General features: G+C 54.9%; 1 protein-coding gene across 17 annotated transcripts in view; it reads left to right on the top strand.

The window, feature by feature from the left end:
* CUX1 (cut like homeobox 1) overlaps nt 1–21,074 on the top strand; it is a 317,448-nt gene that overhangs the window by 68,243 nt on the left and 228,131 nt on the right. The window lies entirely within an intron of this gene.

Genomic DNA, 21,074 nt, shown 5'->3' with positions numbered 1-21,074 from the left:
GCGGCCGTGGATAGCTTGTCCAGGAACATCATGGCACTGGCTGACTCCAGGTGCAGGTGTGGAACAAGCTGGGTGGGCACTGTGCAAGTGCAGGTGCAGACGTGTGGCCCGTTCTGGCCTGTGCCCCATGGTGGGTAGAGGTCACCAGAGTCCTTATGGACATGTGGGGCGGCCGTGGGTCTGCAGTGGAGAGTCTGAGGCTGCGCCTGTGAGGCTCATCGCCCGATGTTTCTTTTAGAGCCGGCATTTCACCTGCTGCGGCCTTTGAAACGCCTTTGCGGAAGTGCACTGTAAAGGGCTCTGGGAACCGCTCCTGCATCTTTTGAGTATCACTGGGAGGACAGTGCCCAGAGTGGCGGGCAGCGCACTCTTCGTCTGTCTCCCAGGTCCCTTTGTGCCTGATTCAGGCTTAGTGAGAAATACCAAGAAGCCAGAGTCCTCCAGACAGATGGACAGCTGGGTGGCCCTCGGGGCACCTGCAGGGTAGCCCGCCTGGCTCTCTGGGGCGAGTGGGCTGCCACCGCCACAGACCTCAGAAGTCTGCCTGTGGCTCTTGGCTTTCCAGGGAGGACAGAGGAACAGGCCTGGAAGAAAAGCCACTTTGGGGGAGGGCACCTTTCTAATCCACCACTCCTGGGAAGTGACGCAGGAGCAGAGGCTTTACAAGGGGATCCATTTTAAATGTCTCGGCAGAACTCGCTCTCCAGGGCTGTCCTCACGGGGCATTCTGGAAATTGAATAATTAACCTCTATTTTAGAATCAATATTTTGGGTGGAAGCATGGTGGCACAGGAGGAGCAGCGGGGCTCAGCGGACCTGCTGAAGTCTCAGGTCTGCCACCTGCTGCCCACCCCCCACCCCCTGCCAAGCTGCGCTCCAGGGTGGCTGTCCCGTGGAGACACCTGGCCCTCTGGCCCTTCCTCCTCTAGCCAGGCCTCCTGCAGTGACAGGGGCCGCCAGGGCCACAGAGGCGCAGAGGGGACGTGGGCTCAGGTGGCACACTGGGGTCTGACAGCACATGCGGAACCTCAGGGTATGCCAGCCCAGGTCCCAGAAGGGACACTGCATTATCATTCTGTTTGGGGTCTGGGTCCCAGGGACCCGTGGCTTCTTCTCAGCACTGGTCACTGCCTCTGGCTGTGCCACTAGACAAGCAGATCACCGTTCACTGTGGAGTCAACATGCCTGGACACCGAACATGTGAAATGTAGGGTGCTTAGAACTTCATGAGGCTGTGGCTAAAATATTTGGTTTGTCATCAGGGAAAGCAGCCCCTGTCTGGAGGATACCACCATGGTGCTCAAGGTCCCCACTCCTGACCAGTGTGGCCTGCTGGTGCGGGCTACAGTGCTGAGTCTCCATGTGCATGCCCCCTCCCTCTGCTCTGTGAGAGTGGAGCATTTCCACCCATGTCCCCTGAAGTTCTGAGCATCTGACATCAGGGGCTGCCCAAGCTCTCACCAGGGAGTGGGTGTCGACCTAGGAGGCCCTTCAGGGTGACTGGAGAGGCTCGGGGCCAGGAGGAGAAGGCTGGACGGGGTGGTGCTGCAGGAACAGCAGGGCGCTGGGATGGCTGGAGCCTGAGAGCTTTGGTTTAGAGTGGATTGTTTTAAGTTTCACCACTTGGTGTTCTCACTTGCATCTTTTTAATCCAAAAATTGCAGTTACCTTGAAGGACACTGCAGTTACTCTGGATAAAGTTTTACACATTTTCTTTGAATCAAAAAGAATAAAAAATGCGTTTAAATTTTCTGAATGAACATCCATCCCTAACTGGACTGATGATCGCTCTCGGAGCACAGCAGCAGGATTTCCGTGGCATGTGGCTGTTCATGTTCGTTGTCGTGGGCGACTTGCTGGCTGCGTGGCTTTGGGCAAACCACTTCACCTCTCCAGGTTTCATTGTTTTCATACCAAACCAGCCGGCTCTCCCACCAGGCCGGCTCGTGGGGCTGCAGCGTGGTGTGTATGGAGGGCTCTGCGCAGGCCTGGCTCCTGGCCTGCAGAGTGTTCGTGGTTGGCATTGAAACGCCCACTGCGCGATGCATTAGGCACAAAGATTTCTGGCCCATGGGGCCAGCTCAGGGAATGTCATAGAAAGACCCCAAACGAAGCTCATGGTCTTCCCAGCACAGTCTGTAGGATAGTCCGTCACTTCACAGGTACTTATGGAACACCTTCCACGGGCCACAGGCTCAGCCTGGGGGAAGGCGCTGTCCCTGTCTAGAGTTCCTTGTCTTTCTCACCAGGCAGCAGGGCGGGTGTGGGCGAGCTCAGCGCTGGGTGGCTCAGCCACATCTTCTGATGAGATCAGCCCTGGAGCACTTCTGTTTGGGGGCTTTTTGTTCGTTTGTTTTGTAGCTTCTAGACTTGAACCCAGGGCCTCGAGCCTGCCAGGAAAGTGCCCCACTCTGAGCCACGCCCCAGCCGTGAGCCCCAGTCTTGACCGTTAACATCGATGAGCGTGCAGCACCTGAGCCCCTGCTTAAGAATGTGGTCCCCTAGATGCCTGCTGCCTATGTCCGCTGCCAGGCCAGGAGGAGCATCTGGGTCTTCACCACCCTCCTCTGCCTTGCACCCAGAGAGTGGATGCTAAGGGGGGAAGGAGCCCAGGCCTCAGAGCTCAGGGGGTGTTGAGGGGCACCAAGGCCTGACTCTGGCAGAGACAGCTATGCCCTGGCTGGGGCTGGGTGCTCTGGCACAGGAGATGGGTGCAGGGCAGAGATAACCGTGGTGTGACGGGGCTCCGTGGGCTGGCTGTGGTGCAGGCGCCTCTGCTGCGGGAAGCAGCTTTGCTCCTGCCCAGGGCAGGCAGCTGCGGGGATGGAAGCGGATGGGTGTGGGCCTCGCTGCCCGGCGTCTCCTCAGCCTCTCTGTGGTCATGTCAGAGGTGAGGCGGGCCCTGGGTTTCCCAGGTGTGGTTCCAGGGAATAGATGAGGCTGTGGCACCAGAAAACCTGCTACTTCTCTTCAGGGGTTACCAGGGGTGGCTCTAGAGTCCCATTCTTCTACCTAGGAATCACCTCTTCTTGCTTTTCCATTCTGTTACTTTGTAGTTTGCTGCTTGTGGTTTCATGGTCCTGGGGATTGAAGCCAGGGGCGCTCCACCACCCAGCCACATCCCACCCCTTTTTATTTTGAGACAGGGTCTTGACAAGTAGTTGAGACTGGCCTTGGATTTGTGATCCTCCTGCCTCAGCCTCTTCAGTAGCGAGGCTCACCACATCCAGCTCCTTCAGTTCACTTCTGGGTTTGCTCCCACAGCTGCTTTGTGCCCAGCTGGGCCTGTCCACGTAGCCGGCTGTGGAGTCCATGCTCTTGGTGGCTTCCTGATGGAACAAGCATCTCTCAGCACACAGATGCGTTGGGGGCTCTTGGGGCAGAGTCTCAGGGGCTTTGGGGAACACACTGTCTGACTGGCAGGACAGTGGAGACCTGCCACAAGGAGTAATGTGGCAGAGAGGGACTAGTCCAGTGAGGACCAAGTTGCCCAGGGTGGTGTCCTTCCAGGAACGCAGCGACTAATAGCCTCCTGCCACCTGGGACTGTGACACGTGACCGCAGGAAGGTGGTCTCAGTGTCTGACTGCTTCCGGGGAGACCCAGGTGTGCTCTTTGCTCTGTGGGTTTTTTTTTGCTTTTCTTGTCATGGTGCTGGGTGGACCTGGGCCTCGCAGGAGGCACATGCTTACCGCTGGGCCATGGCCCAGCCTCCCCCTGCTCCTTGGCTTTTCGGGGAGGCCAGCCTCTGTGGGAAGGAGCGGGAGGAGAGCCGAATCCTGGTGCCGCGGTGTTCCTCACCTGTGTCCTGGGCACCGGTGCCAGGTCAGTGTCCACTCTGCCCTGACCATTTCGGGGTGTCTGGCTTGCTCTGCTCCCATCTCACCCCGCATCGTGGCCACGCGGCCTCCAGGCTGCTCCTCGCATGCCGTTCCCTTGCCTCCACGTTGCCTGCTGGCTGGCGCATGGACCCTCAGGACACCTGGGTCATCATGCTGGTTGCTTTGTGCCTGTGCCATCTACATCTGTCCTGTCAGAAGCATGTGACATCATGCTCCTGTCGCCAGCAGCAGAGCTCGGCTCTGGTTCTGATCGTTGGGGACCCAGGTCCCTGGTGGTCAGACCCAGGCCAGCCCATCTTCTTCCCTTGTTGTCTGGCCCAGGGCAGTGGCCTGGCTGGGCTCCTGTCCCTGACTCTAGTGCTGGTGTGACGGGGCGTCCCTGCGCTCACATGTCAGCTTGTTTCCTGACGCCGAATCCTGGCTGGCCCTTCGCCTCAGGCCCGCGACCCTCTGTTTCCTTCCTGCTTGGGCTGCGTCTGCAGGTGGACTCGGGTGAAGCCTTGCACCTCTGTGAAGTGGGCTTGGGTCCTGGGCCTCTGCTCTTTATGGACCAGGAGGAAGTGCTCCTGAAGTCAGGTGGAAAGCAAGGGCCACAGCGTCCCCCTGTGCCAGCTTTGTACAAAGGTGAGGGGGACGAGGACTGGGAGATGCCGTGGACTTGGGCTGCGTCATGGTCCCTGTGCTGGCGCAGTGTGGAGGTAGGTGTGGGAGCGCAGGACAGCAACACGTAGCTGTGGCCTTCTGTAGGCACCGCAGGAGTGACTCTCTGGAAGGGGGGTGCCCTGCAATACAAGGCCACTCCAGTGGACAGTCATGCGGGCTGCTGGCAGCTGGCTGGAGCCCGGGCGTCCTGGCCTGTAGGTGTCCTGGGTGAGGCGGGGCAATGGCTGAGGAGTCGGTCGAGGCCCCCTGTGGCCCCAGTGCTGTTGGGCGGTGGCTCCCCGCTGCATGTGTATGCGGTCCGCCGGGCTCCCAGCACTTTTCTTGTTTTCAGCAAGCTGCCAGACCGTGCAGCCCGTGAGACTGGAGTTTGCCATTCAGGTTTGGGTCCTTGTTAGAGTCCCGAACTGCTTCCCACCATCTGGTGACCAGCCAACGTCATTTTCCGGTATCTCGTGGGGCACGTTGAGTTGCTGACTTGAAGACCCCACCCTGTGCCACTGCCGTGGCTTTTAGGTGGGAGGGAGTCCAGTCACGTCCCGACAGACTCAGGTCTCAGAAGGGCAGTGGGCAATGAGGGGGCCCCAGGCTAGATGGCCAGGGACGTGGGGTGGTCACACACTGGTACTCAGGGCCTGGCTGTAGCCCCTGTGCTGGGTTTTCAGCCCCAGCCTGGTTGCCACCCCCTCCCGCCTTTGGCGGCCCGGGCAGTGGGCCGGAGCTGTGGCCTGTACTTTCAGCTCCACGGTCACCTAGTGGCCGGAGCACCAGAGTCCTGGCATATTATTGGCACTCATGTCGCCATCTCTTCTTTCCAAAATAGAATTTAAAAAAAAAAAAAACATTATATACGTCACTTTGCAAGATTCATTTCTCAAGCCGGCAGAGGATAAATAAAAATTTTATCTGATTTTACTTAATTTCTTTGTGCAGAATTTAAAAAAGAACTCAAGAAGTGCCTTTTATTGACATTTCCTCAAAAAACTAGTTCCTCGGTGGCCCAGCAAGTCCACTGCCAGTCGTGTTCCCCACAGAACTGAAAACACTTACAGAAGTGTGCACACGGGTATCCATAGTAGCGTGAACAGAGTGGCCAAAAAGTAGAAGCCATCTTGCTGTCCATGAGCAGGTGAGCCAGCGAGCAGAATGGGCTTCGTCCGTATGAAGGGAACTGCCACGTGCCACACCGTGGGTGGACCTTGAAAATACTATGTTAAGTGAAAGGAGCTGGGGAGGCGCCCCATGACAGGTTTCTGGGAAGTGCCGGGAGGGTGGCATCCATGGAGACAGGAAGACATCAGTGGCCGCCAGGGCGTGCAGGGAGGGTCCCGAAGCTGCCTGGTAGTGAGTGTGTGGTTTCTTATGTGGGTGATTTGTGCAGTGTAATAGTTGCACAAATTGTGAGTGTGCTCCAGAGCGCTGAGTCGTGCACTCTGAGAGGGAGAATTTAATGGCGTCTAAGTTGCACTTTAGTAAAGCTGTTTTTAAAAATTCCTCTCTCGTGGTGTGAGAGCCCTGGAACAGCTTTTTAGTTGATTTTCTCTCTTCTCCTTTGTGATAGCTCCACATGTGAAAGCGCCTCGTGAGTTTTTATTTTTGTGGTGCCGACTTAGTTGACAAGAGGCCACTCCAGTATTGGGCAAAATCATAATGCCCAAATAATTGACCCGGGTGTTTAATCATTCCAGAATCACCCACCGTTACGTTATAATAAGACTTTAACCAGGAAAGGTTTAAAAATTAAAAGTAAACTTTTAACTGTTACCAATTAAACTCGTTAAGCCAATTTATCAGCCTCAGTGGTGATGTCCTCGGTTCCTCTGAGTCCCTGGGGGAAAAGCTGTCCTGAGCATGGTGCAGTAATGTATGAACTAGGCCCTGAGGGTGCCCCGGTCAGGAGGGACTGGCAGCTGCATTATTCCCCCACATTCCAGAAAGACCCTGCGCCAGGTTTGGGAGGGGTTGTAGAGGCTGAGGCAGGGGGTTGGCTGGCTTGTGCACCTCCAGCCTCAGTCGGGTCTTGTGCTGCTCCCTAGCACTGTGACCTCAGCAGCACTGGGCGGAAGCTCAGCCTCAGGTCTTCACCTGCAGGAATAGTTCTGTCTGCGTCAGGGTCCTGTAAGATCAGGGTCCTGAGCGAGGTCACTGACAGTTCTGAGACTGGGACCTCCTGTGAGCAGAAGGCATTGACACAAGTCCAGTGTCTTCACCTGAGATGCTTAGGACCAGAACAGTTTCAGATTTTGGAGGCTTTATTTTTAAATTTAATTTGGGAATGTTTCTCTAAACTTCACCAATTGAGCATCTTTAATCGAAAATGCTCTAAAATCTGAAAGTTTTTTTTAGCATCTCGGAGTATTTGGGGCATTTGGGATTTCAGATTTTCAGATTAGGGATGCTTGACCTCAGTAGCCCAGGTGGTAGAAGGGTGAATTGAATTCATGTGCATGGAATATGCAGTAAGTGCTTAATAAATGCTTTTCTTCCTTCTTCTCTCCCTTCTGAAAGTAGTGTGAAGCCCTTCCTGATGGCAGGGGCAGGGTGAGGTGCTGCGACACAGTGGGGGGCGGAGAGGTTCCACCCCTTAGAGCTCTTACCCTAGTGGGGCAGATGGCGGTGGCTATGGAAACCAGTGTCATGCCTGCTGACTGCAGGTGGCTGAGAGCTGAAACAGGACAGAGGGCAGTGGGTGGTCGTCAGGGGGCAGCGAAGGGACTTCAGGCTCCACAAAGGTATTGGGCACCTAAGAATGGAACCCACTCCTCCATATTCTTCCTGCCCTCTAACATCCACATGCGTACTGGGGGTGCAGACACGTGCACTCGCTCATGCACGCACATACCCATGCACGCACATACATGAACACACACACACGTGTGTGTACAAAGCCTTCCATGGAGATTTTAAAACCATCATTAATCAATCTGGGCCTCTTGTTTAGCAGTGGGGGCCCCAGAATTTCTGAAGGCCCAGTCACATTGGTTGGCTCTTGGCATGTCATTATTTGGAGACATCGAATTCCATCTCTCTTCAGTCTGAGCCCAGTGATGCCCTTGAATGTGGACCTTGGAAAGCTCAAGTCCTGGATGCTGAGTGAGGGGGAGCACTCTCAGGTAACCAATAAGCAGGTGACCCTGGCCTCTGCTCTGTGTCACCAGCAGCAGTCAGATCTGCACATAGGTCTTGACCTGGGCTGTGGGGTGCTGGAGACCCACAGGTGCTCTCTTCCCGTGAGCCCCACGTGCTGGCCCTGCAGCCTCTATCCAGCTGCCCTCAGGGCCTGCTTGGCCTGTCCTTCCTGAGCCATGGGCCGCTTCCTGAGTGCATCCTGTGGTTTTTCAAGGGCTATTTTGAGCAGCACAGATGATCTGAGAGTTTAATAGCCCTAGAGGAGAGGCCTGTACACAGATCCACGTGGGGTGAATTTTGGTGGAGACGTTGCTGGGCCACACCACCTCTGAGTCTCTGTTTCCTCATCCAGAAAATGGGAGTGACGATGCTCCACAGCAGAGTTTCCAGGGGAGCTTGGCGGTCCGCGCCGCTGGGTAGGTGCTGGCAGGCTGTGCTTGCTGCCAAGCCAGCTCCTGTGAGAGGAGAGTCCTGCTCACAGTGGGCCTCAAGGCCAGACCCGAGTGCTGATGTCAAGGAGTGACAGACCTCCCGGAGTGTGGGCAGGCCCACATGGTGCAGCGCATAAGCCCTCCATCTCCGCGCGGTTGAGGTTGGCATGTCCCTCTGGTGCATTAGAGGTTCGCAGGGTGGAGGTATCCCTGCTGGATTCTCTCCTTGGAAGATGGTCTTTGAGAGACCTGGTGTGTGCAGAGGTGCTCACGTTCATGGAAGCTCCGCTCAGGCTTCAGCTCTGCTCCAAGGCGTTTCCAGCGTGCAGATCAGTGTGGAAAAGCAGTAGGTGTTTCCATACCCTTTGTGAAGACTCAGGAGACTTTGACGTTTTGGCCTGTTTGCTTCTGATGTCTGTCCCTGTCCCCCAAGTCAACACACAAGGTCACTCCCCCACTCGAGCCCTCCTGTCCCCTCCTCCTCAGATGGGCGCCATCCTGAGAGCCAGTCTCGCTCTGCAGGCTTCGAGTGCTCACATCGGGGTCCGCTCATTCCTAGTAGCGGATACACAGGAGGTCACTTTTCACGAGATCGTGTCACACGAGTGGCACCTTCTGTATACACACATACCCGCTTAGACTTCACCTTTTACCCAGGGTTATCGTCCAGGGATGAGTCACAGGGGCCTGTGCCTTGGGTTACTGGTACAGCCGGTGGCACTGTGTCCACTGTGCCCAAACCCCTATGCTGTTGGGACGGCTGTTGGGACGGCTGTTGGGATCTAGGTTGTTGTGCACCTCTCCATACTTATTGGAGTGGCGTTAGGATCTCCCAGCTGTCGCTGGTCACAGGGTGTGCACATCCCCAGGTGTCACACTCGAGCACCTGAATCCGCCCCCTGCCCCAGCCCCTATCTGCTCCTGCTGCGGGGTGGCTGACTTGTGCCCTGTGCTGGCTGCTGACTTCCTCATCTCTCTGCAGGGGCGCACCTTTCCGCACAGCTGGCCTCTGTGCAGTGTCCCTCTGCACCTCTCCTGCTCTGTCCCTCCCTGCTCTCCTGGTGGACACTTGCTGGCTTCTCACTGACCGGCAGGGAGCCCGCCTTGCCAGATCTGAACACTGTAAGATTCTGCCTTGCAGATGGCTCCTCCCAGGCCGGGCTTGTCTTGTCTTCATCCTCATGGTGCCACTTGTCTTTGGAATGCAGGTGATGCCACCCGCTGTGCTGATGTCCTAGGGTGGCTTCCTCTGCTCCCTTTCACTGGTGTGGCACTTTGGTTTTGTTTTCCACGTGGAGCTGGCGCTGGGCCTGGGCTGCGCTCTGGATGGCGTTGGGTGCCCCGTGTCATCCTTTCCACTGAGTCTTGGGTTCTTCCCAAAGCCCTCTTCCACCCCACCCAGCGTTCCTCAGAGAATCGCCCCAGGTTCCCTCTGTACTCTTGCAGCCACAACACTCTGCTTCCGGCTGCCCAGGCCTGTGGCAGTTGCGCACTGCTCTGCTGATATCCCCCTGCTGTCCCCACGTGAGTGGTAGTCTTCAATGGGAAGTCCCCTGCTCCTTGCTCTTCTGTGTCAGCTAGACCCTGTGTGGCTCCTTATCTCCTGTGAGACTTTCAGAATTGTTTATTGAGTTCCGTTTTATAAATTCTTACTTGATTTTTTGGTAGTAGTGGGGTACCTGTGATTGAACCCAGGGGCACTTATCCACTGAGCCACATCCCCTCCCCCCCCCCTTTTATTTTGGGACAGAGCCTCACTAAGTTGCCCAGGTTGGCCTTGAATTTGTGATCCTCCTGCATCAGGCTCTCAAGCTGCTGGGGTTGCAGGCGTGCGCCGCCTCACCCTGCTGAAAAGTCTTATTTCTTAAGAGGAATTTTGAAATGGATTTTTATTGGCATTTCATTGAATTTGTAGATTTAGCCTTGATGAAGTGTTCAGGGTTTTGATGGAGTTATTTTAGATATTGTTCTTTGGTGAATCTGGCTCCACATGGGACCCGAGGGAGCCATGAAAACCACGTGGGCCTCGCTCACTCCAGTTCATCCTGTGGGTACAAGGTAGTCAAAATTGAAGGATTGATCATTTTAGTCTGGAGCCAGGCATAAAAATAAACCCCACTCTGTTATCATAGGTGGCTGTGATTAAGACCGGGCGAAAGGTCGGCTCCGGGCTCCCGGCATTGACAGTTTCCTTCAGAAGATTAAGCGCTACTTCGCCTCTGGCTGGGGCCATCAGTAGTGTCAGGCCATTACTGTCTGTTGGCTATTTGGTTTGTCTGAAATATGGGGCTGGTCTCAGCCTGTTTCCCCCGGGGTCAGGTGTGTTCACATAATCAAAAGTGCCAGGAACCCCCCTCACCCCTCCGTTTGCGCTTTCGCATGTGTGACGAGCTGGGCCCCCGGGGATGCTCTGTGCCACCCAGAGGCTGCTCTCGCACCTGTGGTCCTGAAGCTTGTGCTTGATGGGTGGGCTCCCAGCCTGTCTGGAGCCCCAGCCTCCGCTGCTCCCCCAGCCTCCGAGACAGCAGCTGGGAAGCTGTTGGCCACAGGCACAGGGAGGAGAAGCTGAGATCCCTTTCCTGGGGGTTGCTGCGTCCAGTCCCCACGGCCTACTCAGAGAATGGCCTTGGCTTCTGGCTCCTTGAATTCAAAACCAAGAACAAGGATGTATTTATTTAGTTTACACATTAAAAAAAAAAAAACCATGAAAAGTTTTTCACCTGTTTTTTAAATGGTTGCCACAATGCAGGAAAAATGTTGCTTCTAACAGGAAGTGAGGTCAGTGGGTGTGCACACCAGCCATGTGCAGGGCCAGCAGCGGGCAGGAGCAGCGTGGGACGTGGGTCAGGGCCCACCGCAGTGAGATAAGGGAACATGTGTTTAGATTTTAATTTTTACTGAAATAAGATTTTGAGACACACTTTGCTTGACCAGGTGCATGGTACTTGAAACCAGATAAACGCCGGCTGTGTACCATACCCGTTGTCTTGATTGCCAGTGTGGGCAGTGGGCGTGGGCGTGGGCAGTGGGCGTGGGCAGTGGGCGTGGCGGCCCTTCCTCCCAGGAGCCGAGGAGTGGATCCATGGAACCAGAGCTCAGCCATCTTCGCTCTGGGATTCTTTTTGCATTAGCACATCTGCAGCGCCGAGGAATATATGGAAAATTGAAATAGTGCTTCTCTCCCGCCGTGTCTCCAGTGTGTCAATAAATCACCTTTTTTTCCTTTTAAAATGTCTGGCCTTGTAATTTATGTGCACATAGCCCATTACTAAATTCATAGTAGGTGTTTTAGTTGGCAGGCATTATTCCAGGGATTCTGAGGAGCTTTAAAAAATACAGAGCCTTTGTTAGTATTTATGCTTACGTGGACATTTTATTTTATTTTAGTTTTTTTTTTTTTAAAAATAATGTATTGGATTTTTAAAAAGGAATTTGGGGCTAGCTGTTCACTTTTTTTAGGCAAACAATATTAAGTCTGTAGTCTCACATTATGAGTTGTTATGAATTTCTTTTTCTTTCTTTTTTTTTTAATGTGGTGCTGAGGATCGAATCTAGTATCTCAGGCGTGCTAGGCAAGCGCTCTGCCACTGAGCCCAGCCCCAGCCCTGTCCTGGATTTCTTAATGTATTTTATGGTTTGTCTTTCCTTTAAAGCATCAAAACTAGCAGAAGCAAATAATTATGATGTTAAAAGATTGTACTAATTTCTGTACTACCATCAGTAGGTTTCACGTTGCATAGAGAAATAAGAATTTGTTTTAGCAACTTTTAAATTACTGACCTGCCACCGACTGTTGTACCTACAAAGTGAAGCTGAAGATGTTCATTCATTTTCTCTGCTCTTTGGTTCTTGAACCGAAATAGAAATGCTGAGGGTCCTTCACATATTTGTGGCTTCCCTCTGAGACTTTCTAATTTTTAACCAGACATTTGAAAATAACCACCATGTCTTCCAGTCCTAAGTTAGAAAAACTTTATGGAGCATTATTACTTTAAAATGACTTTTAAAAAGTCACTTCTGTCTTCTACTGTAGCAGTTTGAAAAAGTGACTTCAGGGTGGCTGAAGGCCAGGAGGCCATGTACTGCTGATGGAGGAAGCTTGCTTTATTTGGCCCTTCCCCTCTCCTCCGCCCCACCCTAACAGCTGGCTAGTAAGGCTCTCACTGTCAAGTCTATCTCAGCCTTCATGGCCTGTGGCCAGTCAGAGGAGCTGCTCTGGCTGAGCAGCCACCCGGGGCTGGCAGGGAGGCTGTGGCCTCCAGGCTTGTGTCAGAGGGCGTCCAGCTGCTTGGGTCCAGCTGTGCGAGGCAGCTTTGAAAGCCCTCTCGGACTTCCCCCAGGTTAGGCATTGAAAGTTACGGCTGGTTTCTTTAATTCTTATTTAAACATAGCTTATTTGACTTTTTATTTCAATCCAGTGCTGGGGATCTAACCCAGGGCCTTGCACATGTCAGAGTTTTGATGAGTGCCTTATTTTCATGACTGTTGCCTGATCAGAGGTGTTTGTTCTGGCCATAGAGCCCTGCTAACCATCATGCTTAACACCAAAATTGTTAGGATTTGAAACGAGTCTCTTCTGTTTCACGTTTCTAGAGGCTTCTCCGATGCCAGGACTTCATGGACCTGAGCTCCCAGCCTGAGCCCTCTGTGTGTGAGGGTTTGTGCAGCCTGCAGAGGACGAGGAGCACTCTGACGCTCTGTGAAGTTCCCTTTGCCTGCCCTGTGGACCTTGTTCCTCTCTTCCTCGTTCAGCCCACTGGCCCCAGGGTCATGAGACTCAGGTTGTCCCAGAAAGCACTTTCACCAGGGGAGGGTGCCATGCCAGAGGCGGGGGGGGCGGGGGGGGGGGGAGGTGTTTATCGCCCAAGGCCGCAGTCCAGTCCTCCTCTGAGCTCCTTTCCAAAGCAAACCCTCGGGTTCTCTTCAAGTCATTCTGGCCAAAGTACAGCGGGTGAGCCGTGTTCTCCAGAAGCACAGGCGCGAACAGCACCTCCCGGTGAGGAGCAGGGGGAGCCCGGGGTGTGGGGGTGTCACTGTTGACCGAGTGCAGCCACAGAGGACACCTGAACAGAGCTGCGGATGGCTGGAGCCTGTGGTGCTCCGTCAGCCTTCCACCACCCCGGGCAGCACGTTGGCACGTCTGCTGGTGCCAGCCTGCCTCTGGGCCCTCCCAGCCCGCCAGGGACTGGTGTGGTGATCGGCTTTCATTATCAAGTAGTTAGTGAAAAAAATCAGGAGGGCAGTGCCCAGTGGAGGCATTCAGGAACCCAGGGCCACCACCAGGTGTGCACCCTTCCCAGGGACAATGGCAGTGACCCCGAGGCTGATGGCCCGGGCCTTGTTGAGGCTCAGCGAGTGTCGGTGCCTGTTGGGGTGGCATGGCTGTTCTCTACCTGGAACCATCGCTGCTCATGCACAGTATAGGGAAACAGGAGGCACTGGGACAGCAGGGACACTCTTGATTGAGAAAGCCAGGGCGGGGTGGGGGGGGGGAAGGCTGGCTCAGCAATGGAACTGGGGGTGGGGCAAGTGACCTTGGAAGAGCCGTAGCCAGAGAAGCACCCCTTGGTGGGGGCAGGTACCCCTGGCTGCTGGGGAAGCCCTGAGTTTGTTCCTAGGTGGGGTGAAAGGCAGAATCTACAGAGAAGCTGGGGAGGAATTCTGGAACAAGATCAAGGTTCCAGAGTTTGGGAAGAAATGGGATTGAGTTCTGGCTGGCCACCAGAGTGAGCAGATACCAGGACGTGGGCTTCCAGGGATGCTCTGAGTTTTCTTGGAGGAGCAGGAGGAAAAGCCATGTTTCTTGGTGAGCGGCCGGGGACCCCGTGTGGGGTAACTAGGCAGAGGAGAGCTCCTCAAGGCTGGCCGACCTGTGGAAGGCCCGTTCCCTTGAGGTTGTACAGCCTGGGGCCTCCTCCCTCTGGGGTTTGTCTGCTTTGCCCCTGGAGGGCTTCCTGTCATTCCACCTGCTTACCCCGGCCTGGACCCGCTACTCAGAGGCTGCGAAGTCCAGATTCATGGTCCTCAGAGTTGCACTGGTTAGGAAGGTACCTTCAGGCCAGGTGTGGGTGTGCACACCTGCAATCCCAGGACTCAGGAGGAGGATCGCAAGCTCGGGCCCAGCCTTGGAAGCTTAGCAAGACCTTGTCTCAAATTAAAAAAAAACAAAAAGAGCTGGGGGTGTGATTGAGCACCCTGGGCTCAGTCCCCAGGAACACAACATGAAGGAAGAGAGAGAGGAACCTTGACTTCCTGTCTGTGGCGCCACACCGGCAGCAGTCCTCTGGCCTCACGAATTATAAAGTCCCCTGGGTGGGCTGCATGTGAACTGCTGGCCCAGGCCCACCTGAGACCAGTACCAGGAAGGGCCTGGTCAGCTGCATGTAGAACCGGCACCTCCAGTTCTTGCTCGGGTGCCAGTTTGGGGTAGCAGGCTCGGTGGTGGCCCCTCGGTGTCCTGAACCGCCCTGCCCCTTGGGCCCCAGGCAGGTGGGGTGCTTTGTCCTGCAGGCACGGTGCGAGAGTTGTCATTACTGTCCCCCATGGGGCATCTTCAGGATTATGTGCCACACGGCCCCTGAGACGTGGGTGTCACTGTCCTCCAGCTGTGGTGGCCAGGGCAGGGGAGCATCAGGGAGAAGCCTCCATGAACCATATTGGTGCTGTCATCCCTGGAGGTTAGTGGGGACCCATCCCTGGGCCCAGGAAGCCGAGTGGAATGAGGAGGTCGGCGTGCAGGCCCTAAGGCGCCCTCCGGGTTACCAGTCCAGTCTCCTCTTCCATACCAGAGGAACCTGGGCCTGTGACTTGCCAGAGGCCACCCCAGGCAGATAATGCTGGGTGACTGTAGGGTTATTTGGGGTGAAGGGTTGTTGAGGTCTGAGCTCTGGCCATGGGGGTTCCTGGGGGACCAGCAGCCCTCCTACTCCACACCTGCCACCTTAGGGCCCATGGGCGCATTGTGGACAGAGGTGGCCCAGCTGCCTCCAGAGCGTGGAGAAGGGGCAGAGACGGCTGCGAAACCCTGCCCCCAGTGGAGTGTGGTAGCAGCAGGGCCGCGTGTGTCCTGTATAAAGTGGTATGGTGAGTGTTCTTCGTGTGAATTGAAGCAGTTTTACAAGCAGAGCCTGTGACTACAGTAATACTCATGGACGCAGCATTCACGGTGCGAAGGCATCTGTGCGACATCCTGCGTGTATGTTCGCAATAGCCTTGGGGCTGTCCCCCCCCCCCCCACCCGCCTCTGAGTTGAGGTCAGGGCTGGGCAGTGCAGAGCAGGCCCCCACCAGGCTGGCCCGCCTGCATCTCCTCCCAGCCAGCCAGGCTGCTCAACTCTTCCTGGTAGGTGTGAGTTCAGCGGCTCTGAAGGTCTCTGCAGGTCTCTGCAGGTGACAGGAGACAGTCTTCAGTTGGAAAGAGTGTGGTCGCTCATCTCTGCCCATGTGAGCCTCCTGTGCCTCCTCATAGGAAAGCGAAGCAGGAGTGGGACTAGAGGGGACCATCCCCACAGCTCCTCCAGTGATGACAGTACGGACAGTTGGTTGGGACTGTGTTTGGATCATGTCTTGGCTGCACTGATGTCCTTTCTGGAACCGGTATGGAGATGGTGGTGTAAAACGAGTTTTTCATTCGGGGAGAGATTTTTTTAAAGCCAGGTTTACACCCGGTAAGATCCACTCCCTTTAGACTGCATGAATTCCCACGGCCTCTGCCTCAGTTCAGAGTAGGCGGTCCTCCCCCACATTCTTTGCTGTGCTTTGTCCCCAGCCCCAGTCCAGCCTGTGGGAGCCTTAACTCTTTTTGGTACCTGTAGTTTTGCATTTGCCAGAATGTTACACAAGACTCCAGTGCAGGCACCCACGGAGATGCCGCAGCGTAGCCTCCAGACCACTGCAGTATAGTGTCAACACAACCCGTGACTCAAAGTTTTGGTTTCCTGGTGCTGTGGGTTACATATAAGGGCTGGGGATGTGCGCGGTGGTAGCGTGCTTGCCTCGCATGTGTTAGACCCCAGCACTGGAGGAAAAGGAAAAGGCTGTATTGATCCTACCCCTTTATTCATTGAGTACGTGGGGCATTATTTCTGCAATGATAATATGGGCTGTATGCTGGTGCACGCCTGTAATCCCAGCTACTCTGTGGGTAGCCGCTGGGTCGCCTTCCTCCCTCCCTCCCTCCCTCCCTTTCCCCCTTCCCTGCCTTTGAAACCAGCTAGGCCACTGCACGTGGCTGTCCCTCAGCTGGCGTGGTGGTCGCTGGTGCCCAAGGCTCCCGTGTGTGGGCAAGGGGAGAGGTTTTTAGGGCCAGTCAGGACGCACCTATCTCAGGCCCTGCCACCCAGTTCACAGCTGTGCACAGCCTTACCCTGGCCCTGCCTGAGGCGCTGGTGGGTTTGTGGAGGCCGAGCCTTTGGTGCCCATGGGGGCTGTGCGCTCACCTTGAGTGTGAGCAGCCTCCTGAAGGAGGTGGTGGCAGTGTTTGGGAAGCTGATGGGTTTCTGGTTAGTGTCAGGAGGGGAGAAGACCCAGGCCCAGCTCTGGGGGGCAGGGGCAGGCTTGGAAGGCCGGGCTGTGGATTCTGGAGGAGAGCTCTGCCATGGAGCCAGGTGTCCTGCCTATGGGCCCTCAGAACCACAGTAGACGCTCCTCTCACATCTCCTTATATCATCACTGGCTCCTCTGTCCTTTAGTGCCCCTGGTGACCGTGCTCTCTCGATAGCCTACCAGCCCGGAAGGTGGCAACATTACCTCAGTCCTCTTACTCTCAATGGCATGTCACTGCTCAGGCAGAACGTGTGGCTTGGTTGGTTAATGCCACCATGTAGATGCTCCCTGATGCCCTCAGACCCTGCGTGGGGATGCCCAGGAGTGGCAATGCTGTCCCAGATACCTTAGCAGTCGGTAGGCCACCCTGTTCCCATCTTGGGGAGCAATAACTTGCCGGGAGTCACACAGCAGTTCATTAGCAGGGCCAGGACCTATGGGGAGGGTCTTCTCCCTGCCATGGTCAGCAACAGGTACGTTTCATTTTAATCCTGTAAACTTGAAAAGTCAGAAGGGAAAGGCCGCGTGCCGGGCTTCCTGGAGGCAGGTGGCTCTTTTAAAGCCATGCTTGTTGTTGCCAGCCTGACCCTGTTTCCATGGGAGCAGCCAGCCCGGCAGCTTGTTCCTATCAACCTGAGCCCTGGTGGAGCCTCAGCCCCTGACAGGCTGCAGGAGCTGGCCAACTCCCTGGTTTGCCGAGGGGGGGTGGACCCAGAACCCTGCACATCTCCCTTTTCCTTACTCTTTGCTGTCGGAGGTTAATGTGACAGAAAGTGCCAGCCTGCACGTGCTCCAGAACTTGCACAGGTGCCTTCAACTGTGCTGGGGACACTCCTTGGGGGTTCCTGCTCAGGTGGAGAGGGTCTCTGTCGAGTGTATGACTGCCCTCCCTGTTCCTGCAGAATCTTAAAGAGACATCCTGCATCTTCATTTTTGCGCTACGAGCAAATTCTTTGAAAAACTAAATATGTCAGTGGACTCAGTTCCTTAAAATCAGTTTCCTCAAGCTGCTGGATTCAGTTCGGCAGTTCCAGTTTGATAACCTGATTGTGAGAGCAGATTTTTGTCTCCTCTCTTGTCTGGTAGTTTTAATGTCTTGGCATTCCTGAACTTGAACTTGGTCTGCTTCATTTCATGCTATAATCACAGCACAGTAATGAAGCCTTTATTATATTAACCAGTTGACAGAGGCATTCTTTGAGGAATTCTGCATTTTTAATTACCCCGCTTAAATCTCTGAACATATTTAGGGGGTCTAAAGAGCATTTTGCATTGCTTAGTTCAGGAGTCAGTTGCAAACCTTAAAAGAGCAGAAAATGCTAAGTACAACTTGTTAAACTGTGGACAAGGGAAAGAGTTTCCTCTCTTCTCTATCTCCCGTTTTTAAATTGGGGTGTAACTGCAGAGTTACCAAACATGCTGGCACACATTGCCTCCCAGGTCTGTTTTTACGTTAGTTTGGGTAGAAACATACCCAACTTCTGTGCCAGTAGGTGGAGAAAGACACTTAAATCCTAGAAGCACCACTCACCTACCTTTTTAGGGTATTGCAGGTTTAGCTCGAGGGCTGGAGGGCTTCCAGAAAAGTATGACTCAGGGAGAAAGAAGACTACTCCCAAAGCTAACAGGGTGGAGTGTCACGGCCAGGACAGGAAAATTCCCAGCAGGGAGGCCGCCTGTCTGTAATGCAGACACGTTGGGTCATAGATTTGCTTTCATAGAATAAGTGAGATGGAACAAAAGTCTTTTTGGAACTTCTTTTCCAAGAGGTCCAGTTTCTGCAGGCGTGTCTCCCGATCTCACCTGCATTCCGTGTTATTTCAGAGAGCGTTCGTTTCAGGCAGTGCCTTTTGCACTCCAGCTAGAGGCTGCAAAAGGGAGACCTCCGTTGCCCGGCCTGCCAGCCGCTGGCCTCAGTCAGGAGGTGAGCAGTGTGTCTCCCGCGGGACCCACTCACCCAGGCTTCCTCTCCATACTGGTGTTTCTCCTTGGGCCCTCAGCAGCCGGTGACAACCCCAGCCCTCAAAGAGCAGGGCCAGTGTGGCTGCCCCCTGGCTGCCCAGAGTAGAGCGTGGCTTTTCATGTTGGAAGGGCATCCCCTGCTTCCAGCTGTGCCCTCTAGCCCTTCTTGGTGTCTGGTTTGGAGGGAGCCGTGTGGGCTTCAGGGCGACTCGGGCTGGGTTCAGGGCTTGCCTCCGTCGGCTGCAAGCAGATCACATGACTTCTCTGCCCACCATTCAACCTGAATGGCCACGTGAATGACCAAAGCCGCATCTGCCTGGTGTGCCTTGTGCTCACACACAGGCCCCTGGTGCAGGATCACTCTCTTCCCTGTTCTGGTCAGGACTCACGGCTGCATGTAAGAACCCCGAGCGGCCCGTCCCATTCTGAGCCCCCAGGCATCCATTCCTGTGCCCACACAGCTGGCCCTAGCCCATCTTGGGGCCTCTTTCAGGCCAGCCACATGTGCTGTTCCAAGTGGGCTCTTAGCATCACGTGACCTATGCAGGGTGCAGAGTGGGGACCAGGCTCAGAGCACTCAAGGTTAAAGGACTTGTTGTTCGTCAGAAGTCGGGTGGGCAGTGTCCCTTCAGGGTATGAGGTTTTGGTTAAGAACCAGTGTACATTAGGTTTGTTAGCCAAACCTTTTGCTTTTGGAGTTTCGGAATGTAATTTTCATTGCTGTCACATACACAGTAAAATACCTGACACATGGGCTTTCAATAAATATTGTGAAATAAGTGAATTAATAATGCATGAAAATATGATCGTGGCTGCCCCGTGTTCACAGACAGCCCAATGGCAGCCCTCTGTTAGTGCATCTCTGCTGCACTTAAATGATAATCCGGTGGTGTCCTGCAAAGTGTGTGAAATCTGTCTGTATAGAGCACCCTGTGCTTTTTCAAAAGCCAAGAGGTGTTCCTCCTCATTAGGAAATCCAATTTATGAAGAAGTCCCCCCAAATCCTGCCATCTGAAGATAGCCACTGTTGGCGTTTTGCAAGATGCCCCTGTGCTTAAGTACACACGTGGACTCCATCCTACTCAGTAATATTGTGAGGCCCCTATCGTGTGACAGGGCCATGTTCTTTGGTAAGCTTGCATGTTGGGGACATCTTCCTACAGTCAGTGTCCACCCAGTTTGTGTTACTGGTGGCCACCAGGCATTCAGGTGTGGCTGGGTCCTTATGCTGTGTTCACCAGTCCCCATCGGTACACGTTCAGGATGCTGCTTGTTGGAACTGAACCGTCCTGATGAGGCTGTGAGGCAGCTGGAGCCTCGCACAGGTCCTGCCGACATGACAGTCTGTGACTCTGGAGAGGAGTTGGTGTTCCCTCAGTCAGCAGGGCTGAGCCACCTCAGGTGGGAGCAACCTGGGCCCGGATGCTGACTCACCGGAGGTCAGGGAGGGGCCCTGGCCCCACAGAGAGGACTTTCCCCTCCCATGGCTCCAGCCAGAAAGAGGCCTGGGGGTAGCAGGGAGGGCAGGGTCCTGGGTGCGTGGGGAGGCCAGGAGCCCGGGGTGCGGCTGCGGCTCCCACCTGTCCTGAGCCATCTGGGAGGTCTTTGGTGACGTCACGGGATAGCATAATAGGGACAGGCTTGGTTCGCTGCTCAGTGGGATCACGTAGCCCCCCTGGATCTGGGAGCGCTTGGTGGTAAAAGGAGGACGCAGAGTGCGGGGTGCCCCAGAAAGCCGTGCTGCAGCAGGGCTCAGCGAAGACAGCGTGGCAGGCGGCTGCCTGTGCCTAAAATGTCCTGGTGCCCGATTTAAAACTTGACTAGCTGGACACTAAAATACTCTGCCCCCTCATGACCTGAGCTCTGCCGTGTCCCCGTCTAGTCCCAAGCGACTCTCTGTATGTTTTCAGAGGTTCAGGAGAAAGGACGGTGGGGCACGAACCGGGGGATGCCCCAGCCAGCCTGCGACTCAGCCAGCAGAGGCAGGAGTGGAGCCCCAGGTCTTCAAGGGCCCCTTCACATCTTTCGAAATAACCAAGAGAAAGATTTATTTTCAAAAAGCCCTCAGTGAAATAATTGTCTGAATCTGCAGAGAGAGCTAATTTGGATCGAATAACATTTTTCGAATTGTGGACCTTTTTTTAAAGGGAACTGATAGGCGGTCAGCGAGCTCTCTTTGGACACAGATACACATGATGTCCCGGCCACCCCACCGTGGCATGGAAGGCTAGTGGGGACGCCTGCAGAAGGCCTGGCCTATGGCCTGGTGGTGCCTGGTGGCGAGGCCTGTGTTTCCTTGGGCAACAGCCCAAGGAGCCCCGGGAATCGGTTCTGTTGTACCCCACCTCTTGCCAGCGCCCTCCCATTCGCCTCTGCAGAGACCTGAGCCGGGTTTTATCTCTGCGTCACTGTGGAGTGTTCCCTGTTCCCGCTCTCTGAACAGAGCTATAATTAACTCGCAGGACGCCAGGCAGCCAGATTCGGCCAGGCGCCAAGAAATCAGCCCCA

This window comes from Spermophilus citellus, assembly GCF_964194105.1.
Source record: "Spermophilus citellus genome assembly, chromosome: 6".
Taxonomy (NCBI): Eukaryota; Metazoa; Chordata; class Mammalia; order Rodentia; family Sciuridae; genus Spermophilus; species Spermophilus citellus.
Note: the sequence above shows the minus strand (reverse complement) of the source record. Positions and strands in the feature narration are given on the sequence as shown.